The sequence below is a fragment of the Castor canadensis genome, chromosome 7 (genome assembly GCF_047511655.1).
Source record: "Castor canadensis chromosome 7, mCasCan1.hap1v2, whole genome shotgun sequence".
Classification (NCBI taxonomy): Eukaryota; Metazoa; Chordata; class Mammalia; order Rodentia; family Castoridae; genus Castor; species Castor canadensis.
This window is the reverse complement of record NC_133392.1, coordinates 70436139-70445324: the sequence shown is the minus strand read 5'-3', so window position 1 is coordinate 70445324 and position 9186 is coordinate 70436139.

The window sequence follows — 9186 nt, the reverse complement described above, 5'->3', positions numbered from 1 at the left end:
TCTATATATTTATGTGTTAATTAATTTATTTATTATTTTGATTTTTGAGGCAAGGTGTCTCTATATAGCCCAGTCTGACCTCAAACTCACAGTCCTCCTGTCTCCACCTCCTAAGTGCTAGGATACAGGTATGTGCCACCAAGCCCAACTTGTTCTTTGTATTTAAATGCCATAGTAAAAAATAAAAACACTTTCAACTGCAAACATGGCTCCTTCTAATTTCTTCTAGAGCTGCTTATGAGAATTGATGATTATGACATTTTTCTTTGGTAAATAAAACAATTTTATTTACCAAAAACTTCTCTAGGTTCCTTATCAATATTATCTTAAAACCTAGAATAAAGTGCTAGTTTTGCATTTTCAAGGTGAGTATTCAGCTTTAAATAATAGACTTTCTCTCTAGTTAAAATGCAATATAAGGAAAAATGAATATTTAATGCTTTAGTAAAGAAATATTACACACTTGTTAATTGTTAGGAAATATTAAATGAATGTTATTTTATTCTATCTACTATGTATCATCTACTATCTACTCTGTATTACTTATCTATCTATCTATCTATTATCTATCTATCTGTCATCTATCTATCTATTTGTAATCTATCTATATCATCTATCATCTTCCTCAAATGCATCCTAGATATTTAGGCATAGACACAAGAATCAAGACAGAATGAAATTCTTATATGTTCACTCTCAACCTCAGTGAAGAAATTGGGGCTAGACCCTTGCTCTATTAGTTTCCAAGGTTTTAAAACTTAGTTCATATAACTTTGAATTCCAAGGTGAATTACCTGGAAACTAAATTATCTTAAAACCAAAAGCTGTAGTACTAAATAATAATCAATTCCTCGATCCATAATTTGAAAAGCACTGGAGTCTACCTAAGCCAGGAGTTAGTTGTGGGAATTAGTTCCAGCTGTGTAACTGGTGAATTTTGTGACTTGGTCCAGCACACCTCATTTCCTCATCAGGTTTTCATGCATCTGATGAGGAGGTTGAACTGGGACCCCTAGTTTGTGCAATACTTGAGGTTGATTACCTGCTTTTATCATCTAGCTAAGCAGTCCACATTTGCAACCACAAAATCCAGAATAGAATTTTTACTTATTTGTGAGATGTCTTTTCACCACCTGTTAATCACTTGTCACTGATTGCTTCACAGAGGGCAACTGAGTAGGTTCAAGGTTTGTTAGAACTCAGTTTGTATGGTTTATATATTATTCAGTACTCAAGTTTTTTTTTTGCTTAAGTCATAAAATTGTATGTGTCTGTATGAAATGCTCAGCATTTGTTTTTCAATTCGCTTGACCTTTAAAAACAATTAACGAAATCCAAGTTTTGCCACTCATATAAATAACCACTTGTAAAGGGCATGCAGTTTCTACCGCAGCCAATAGTTACTAAGGAACCATGATGTATGCTTCCAAGGCTGTGCAATGTCACTGTGCATGCTGTGTGTCTGTGACATCATCCCATGCCTCATTCATGCTGTGTCAGTGCTATTTTGTTCCATAGTCTGCTGGCAGGAGGTGCAGAGATAAATCCAGGCAATATCTATGGGGTAAACTGATCCAGTGTTGGCCATTTTAGAACCATATGGGCATTGTGTCAATCATCTCACTGTAATGAGTCCACATTCTTTGCAACAATCTTTGCTCCCTCCTCTTCCCACCTCACCAGTTCTTCGTCCATCATATTCATAAGTAGTTTGGATTGTACTCACGAATCAAATCACTAATTAATTTTGAATATGCAAAGCACATCACCTTCTGCAATAAATAAAATGTAATTTAAAAAAGATGAATGTACAAAAGCAAGACCATGCACAAAGGAGAATTTATCTTTTGAAGTAAAATAGTTATAGTCAGCTCTGAATACATGAGCCAATAACCAAGAAAAATACAATTCTATGTGAAAAAGTACAGTCAGTAATTAATATCTAATTTCCATCAAGTTGTTTCACATTAGCAAGAAGTTATATATGCTTTTTATTTGTATGATTAAAAAGCTTATATTTAAGTTATGATCATCACAGTAATTAAAATGCATAGTATGTTTTGGGTTCATTTTGAATGAGGAAGATATTTCAACCAACCTAAAGTAAAATGAATCAATTATGAAGCCATCTAGGCAAAATTAAATCAGGAAAGGAAAATTAAAATGTGGACCCTTACACTGTACTGGCTTCTGACGGTTCTCAGAAAGATCTACCAACAGAGTTAGTGGCAATTAACACTCTATATAGATTAGGGTTTTTTTAGTTACCTATGTAAGTTAAAATAAATATTAATGCCTGTGTCACACCACAAATATTTTCTTTTAATGGATATTTTGTAAGGTCCAGGCATTTACTGAAATATAAAAATTCTCAGGTAATTTTAATGTATAGTTAGAATTTAAGACCCCTGACACGGTCTCTCTCTCTCTCTCTCTCTCTCTCTTGCTCATTTTATATATATATTGCAGTACTAGGGCTTGAACTCATGGCCTACACCTTGAACCACTCCACCAGCCCTTTTTTGTGATAGGATTTTTTTTAAAGATAGGGCCTCTTGAACTACTTGCCTGCTCTGGCTTCGAACCATGATCCTCCTGATCTCTGCCTCCTGTGTAGTGAGGATTATAGATAGAAGCCACTGGTGTCTGGCTTCATTTTCTTATTATAGTATGGAACAAATTACATCTTCTATCACTAAATCTGGAAATTAAGTTTAACAGTTCATTTACGTATTATATTTGGTCTGTTATGTTATAAAATAACATGAAATATTTTCATAATGCCTATTACTAACATATTAACATTGTCAAATATCCATATGAGCTAATAATGACTGCTATCTTCTTTAGATTTTCCCCTGAAAAATTTTACCTTGGATGGTACAAAATCAGAGACAGACAAAAGAAATTTCATTAATTAGCTGTTTTAGTGCTACATTGTATAATTGTATATTTGTAGTAATATTTGGAGCTTAGGGATGAAGTAAAGACAAGGAGTAATGAGCAATAGGGTAGATTCAATGGCATGAAGTGGCTGGCACTAGAGGCACAGGGTAGGGAGACACTTGGCTTGTTGAGTAGGTAAATGAATCAGTTGACCAATGTATGTGCAGTATATTTGAGATTTCGTCAGAGAGGTAAATTTTAGTTTATGAAAGCTTCAAGACAGAATGTTTCTGGTGAGGTCAAATTTAGACAACTGTGCTTCCACAGATGTATGGACATGGACTCATAAGAATGGTTTGTTGAGAAGACTCAGGAATTGAGAGATCAAAAGTTAGAAGGGACATCATCTCAATGAGGCACATCTCAGTGAAGGATAGCAGAGAATGGATGGATTAGAAAGAAAGGGTGGGAGGCAGGTGCTTATGTCCTTGAGAGAAATGAAAGTCCCATGCCATGAAGAAGAAAGGCACCATTGAATGATGCTCTGAAGAGGCACATTGGAGGAGAGTCCCTTAAGCACCATTGTGCAGTGGATATAAAAACAGTCTTTAGGGCTGGGAGAGTGGCTCAAGCGATAGACAGCCTGCCTAGCAAGCATAGTCCCTGAGTTCAAACATCAGTAGCATACACACTCAAAAAATCTTAAATGTGAATTTGAGCATTATGTAGATACTCACTGAGGAGCTCACACTTGAGCTAATGAAAGTGAAACAAGTTTATTTCTTTATACACGGATACAGACAGTTCTTTACATAAGAATGACAAGTCTGATACACTTGAAGAAATGTAAACCAGCATACAACAGAGGCACCTGCACACCTATGTTTATTGCAGTGCATTCACAAAAGCCAAGTTATAGAATGTAGCCTTAGTGCCTATCACCAGATGAATGGATTAAAAATGTGGTATATCTACACAATGGAGTATTATTCAGCCATAAAGAAAAATGAAATTGTATCATTTGCAGGAAAATAGATAGTATAGCTGGTCCCCCCCCAAATAGTCTTCTTCATCATGCCCCCACATCTTTTATGATAGTCATTCTTTTGTTATTTTCTTGATGATAGCCAATCTGACTGGAGTGAGGTAGAATCTCAATGTTGTTTTGATTTACAATTTTTTTATGGAAAAAGATATTGAACATTTTTATGTGTTTAATCGCATTTGTTCTTCTTTTGAAAACTGTGGGGTTCATTTGCCAATTTATTAATTGGTGTTTAGTTTTTTGAGCTCTACATATATTCTGGATATTAATTCTTTGTCAGATGAATAGCCGGCAAAGATTTTTTTCCCACTCCTTATAGACTGTCTCATCACTCTAATAGTTGTTTCTTTTGCAGTGAAGAAGTCTTTTAATTTGATGCAAATTCATTTGCCACTTCTTGATCTTGTTTCCTGAGCTATTGGAGTTCTATTTAAGAAGTAGTTGCTAATGCCTATAACTTGCAGTGATTTTACTATTTATGTTGCACTTCTGTTTTTCTGTAAATGCTGTCAGATTGCATTGTTGGTTGGTGATCTCAGAACTGCCTTTGGTTCTGGGAGCTGCCTCATATGTAAATCATTTTGGTTTGGTTTGCTCAAATAAACTCTCTTGAACTTAATTGGTTAAGGATATTCAAAGCAACACATTTTAATCAGTAACCTTTCTCTTAATGATATGAGAATAATCAAATTCATAAAATCCCTTTCCTGGTTTTGTTGTGTCTGCTCCAGGTAAACTTTTCTCTAAATATCAAATCCCAAGCACACATTTTTGGATTCTGTTAAGTGGTATCAATATGTCATTTCCCCACTAACTCCCAAATCTTCATGAGTCTAGCTTAGTGCTTTTTCAATTGCATCACAACAAATTCACAGTCACTATGGGACTCGTTATCTGTTCGGCAGGACTTATTTTTCCTTTTTCTCCACATTTTGTGATACACTGTAAATCATTGTGGAGGGTCCTCTCACTATTTGATAATTTTTGTTGAAAGATATCTTATCAGATATCATTATCTAAAATATATCTTAGAGATCATCTAATTAAATGCCTTTGTTTCATTAAAGAAAAAATATGACTTGAATTTTACTTGCAGGCTAAAAAGAGGAGGAGGAGACAAATTTTGACTCTGTTGAGTGAAAGGTATAATAGAAATATATAAATAAAGAGAAGCAGTTTTCGCAATGCAATAGTGGAGCATGCTAGCTCTACCTTAATGTTTTTTCTCTCATTTTTTTTTCAGTAATAGTCAATTCCAAGTTTTTGCAGAGCACAATATTGCTTAGAATGAAGCCTATATATCATCATCCTCTCTGCAGTTCCATAGGAACAGATATTATGAGCAGGGGTAGTGCAAGCATCCTCTACGATTTGTCTTTACAGGGCATGCTTTTTCTCCCCTTCCTTCCCTCTTCCAATTGGCTGGAATGTAGCCAAATAGTTGAAATTAGAGGACACATCTTGTGCCATCAGGTAGTTGGGATTGGAAATCATGCATAGCAGAGGAACAAAAGAGAAGAAAAGTGGCACTTGGCACAATGCTGTGCCAGTCAGCTCTGCACCAACTATGTCTGTCAAATTGAAACTGGATGGACATTGGTAAAGGCAGCAATACAGATTTTGTTCAGGCTACTGTAGCATAGAACAGAGACTTCAGTACAAGTTGAGCTCAACTCTGATCCAGGATGAGATAACAAGAAGAATGAAGAAAGAGAAAGCATGAATGAGTGGGGATTTAAGCTGAGTCAGGAAAATACAAAAGGCAAGTGGATGGAGCTGTTTTTTGAGGATTATTTGTCAAGGGCAGTGTTGGGTCAAGGTATATGTTTGCAGTCTGGGCTAGAATAAGCGAATTATTTTTGGCAGTCTTGAACTTTCTCAACAAGAATTTAATAGGCTGCGTCATCCCAAGGACATGACCTGCTGGAAATCATTCAAGTATCTGGTCTTTATTGCTGGGGTTGGAAGAAAGAAATTTGGTCAGTAATGAGCAGTCCTTATGGGCCAAGGTTTCGACCTGGTTGAGAAGAGGGATCAGAGGAGTTGACTACAGTTGAGTCAAGAAGAATGCCTCTTCCACTTTCACACATCTTGAATATAAAAATGAAATTAATTTTGAAGTAATCTAATGGTGTCTAGTTTATTGAGCCTAATTTTTACTAATTATCCTAAATACAAGTTTTATTATATGAAATAGACTATTCAGCCTTGATGGTACATGCCAGGCAGAGAGTTGGTATTTGATGCTGAAGGTCAGGAAAAAAACCAAGACCGGAGGAGATTAACAAAGATAACAGTGACAAATCTATGAAGCTGCATTTCTTGGAAAAGGATAAGAATCCTTGGGGAAAAGAAAGCAGCCAGGGATAAAATTTGGAGGGGTTGCCAGCTTTTGGCCACGTGTTTTGAATTGATTTTCTAGGATTGAAGATTTTTTTGTTGCCTTATTTATCTTTTTAATTTCTTAGAAGAGAACTAGTTTGTTGGTAAAAGATGTGAAAGGAGTTTGATAAACACATTTCACTCAGAGAATACTGTAACTTACTTTCTTCTTAAACTAATTCTTCCCACTTAATAGGTAAGAAGCTGGTTTCTCATGTCTTTCATTTTACTCATTGTTATCTCATTTGAAGATTCTTTAAGAGACTCTTGTTGCTGTGAATCATCCTTATTTGTCCTGGTTCTTTTTTTTTATAAGTGCATCTAATCATCACTTTACATCTACACAATCTACTTGTGCTTATGTGAAAAGTGATAAACACAAAAAATAAGCTAATTTCCAATACAACATAAAAAACATAACTTAAACAAACACTGTATCAATCTTCACAACACTCAAAGATGCAGCTATATTCTAACATTGCACTGAGTGTTTCTTTCAAATAACAAACTTTATTTGTTATATGCATTTTTGTACTAAATGAGTTTAATAATATTTAAAGAGTTAACCTAAGGTTAGCACTGTAGGAAAAAAATACTTAATATTTTTCCAATCAAAACATGGATCTACATATGAGATTCTCCCTCAAGAGACTGAAGGATTAATAAGAATAAGTATTGAGACTTCTTGGGAGGAAATAAACAACTGTTGAGCAATAAGGTTAGTATTTTCTCTAACATTGCTGGCTCTGGACTACTAGTTGATTGTTACAGTGTTTATTTTACGGCCCCATCTCTGAACATACTCAACCTGATAAATGAATAGAATAAGCCTAGTAAGAATGATTTGGGACTCTTGTCATGACAGTCCCCTTGATTGCCTCATAAGATCTCAAAAAAGACAACATACGGAACAAAATCTTTTGTGTGTGTATGTGTGTGACGATTAGAAAAGAGACTATATGATTAGTGGGCTATTAATATAATAAAATATTTCTACTCAGTTCTATTCGGTGCACTTCAGTTCATATCTTTTGGCCACCAACAATGTGTTAAATACTATTCTAGACTCTAAGGATCCAGAGTAAGACAAGATCCCTTTGTCTGAGCACATAATAAGGAGGAAGGTGGATGAACACAGGGCTGCAAGTGACTGCAGTTAGTGCTGGATGCAGGGCCACACACTGACAAGAACAGAAGAACTAATTGCTTTCAGGGTAAAAGAAGGACAGTGACTTAGGGAAGAGTACAATGAGGACTGATGCTTTCACTGAGCCATAATGCATGAATAAAAACGATCAGCTTGACTCACACTGAATTCTACCCTCCTGGCCTCCAGTTTACAGATGCACCTTGTGGGGCTGCTCAGCTTCCATAATCTTATGAGCAAATTCCCATAATGTTTTTGCCTTTATAACTATTTCTGCAGCTGTATGTTTCTATATACATTGGTTCTGTTTCTCTGGAGAACTCTAAGTATATTAAGATGCTCCCACTTAAAAATTCTCTGCTAGAAGAGTCAACGGATGAGTTTGGAGCATCCTAGCATCCAAGAACCAGGAACTCTGATGTCCAGGGCAGGAGAAGATGGATGTGTCAGCTCAAGAAAAGAGAAGTTGCCTTTCCTTTGCCTTTTTCTTCTTTTCCAGTCCTCAATAGATGGGGTGATGGTCATCACACTGGTGAGGGTGCACCTTCTTTACACAGTATACTGATTCAGATGTTAACCTCTTCCAGAAACACTGTCACAGACACAACTAGAACTTGTGTTTTTACTAGACATGTGGGAATCACTTAACCAACTCTAGCTGACACATACAGTTAACCATTACAGAGAGTAGCTGTTGAAATTTGTGGTTTGTACATATTATCCTGATGCTACTGACAGATTAACAACAGAGCAGAAGAAATGGAGGTATGGGGAAGATACAGTAAGGATATTCAAGGGTTGCATCATTGGCTGTGCTTAAAAAACAGACAGAAGGCTGACTAATGTTAGTATAAAGGCACAGAAGAACAGACATCTGAATTCATATTATAACAGTAGAAACAGAAAAGGGTAAAAAGATTTATTTATTTTATTTTATTTTTACTGGGTGGAGGTACATTGTGAATTTTAAGTGGTTCTTGTAATATATACAATATATCATACTTGAATTCACCCCCTTTATTGTCCTTTATCTCCCCTCTTCCCATTAGAGAAGTAGTTTCAACAGGTATCTTTTTTTCTATTTACATGCACGTGTACACAGTATTTGGATCATATTTACCTCTTGTACCCTTTTCCTCTCCTCTTCTCCCCTCCCACTGCTATTGACCGCCCCGCAAGCAGGACATGTTCTGCTCTCCTGTTCTCCGATTTTGCAAAACGAATGAAAAACAAAACATTTTTGCTTGTTTAAGATAGCTACACAGGGAGTTTCCTTGTGCCACTTCCATGTATATATGCATGATAGCCCGATTTGGTCCATTTCCTCTATTTTTCTTCTTTCTACTTTAGTCCTTTTCTTATGGTTGTTTCAACCAGTTTAGATATTCTATATTCATGCTTGTGTAGAGAGTATATCAACCATATTCACCTTAACTTCTTTCTTTTACCCTTCCCCTCTTGTGATAAAAGTATTTAGACACATTAAAGAGTCAGATTAAGAGAATTGGTGACTATGGGTTATGGAAAATAAGACAGAGGCAAGTATCTGAGATGTTTTTTATGTGTAGTATTAAATAAAACCCAATATGCATTATGTGAAAAATTTAGAAAGGTGAGCCTTTAGAAGTAAAAGAATGTAAACTGTGTAAGAAACTCATGGTCAACATGATTAGCAGATATGAGTTCCTTGAAAAACCCAGGCAGAAGGAAAAAAGCTACCAACTAG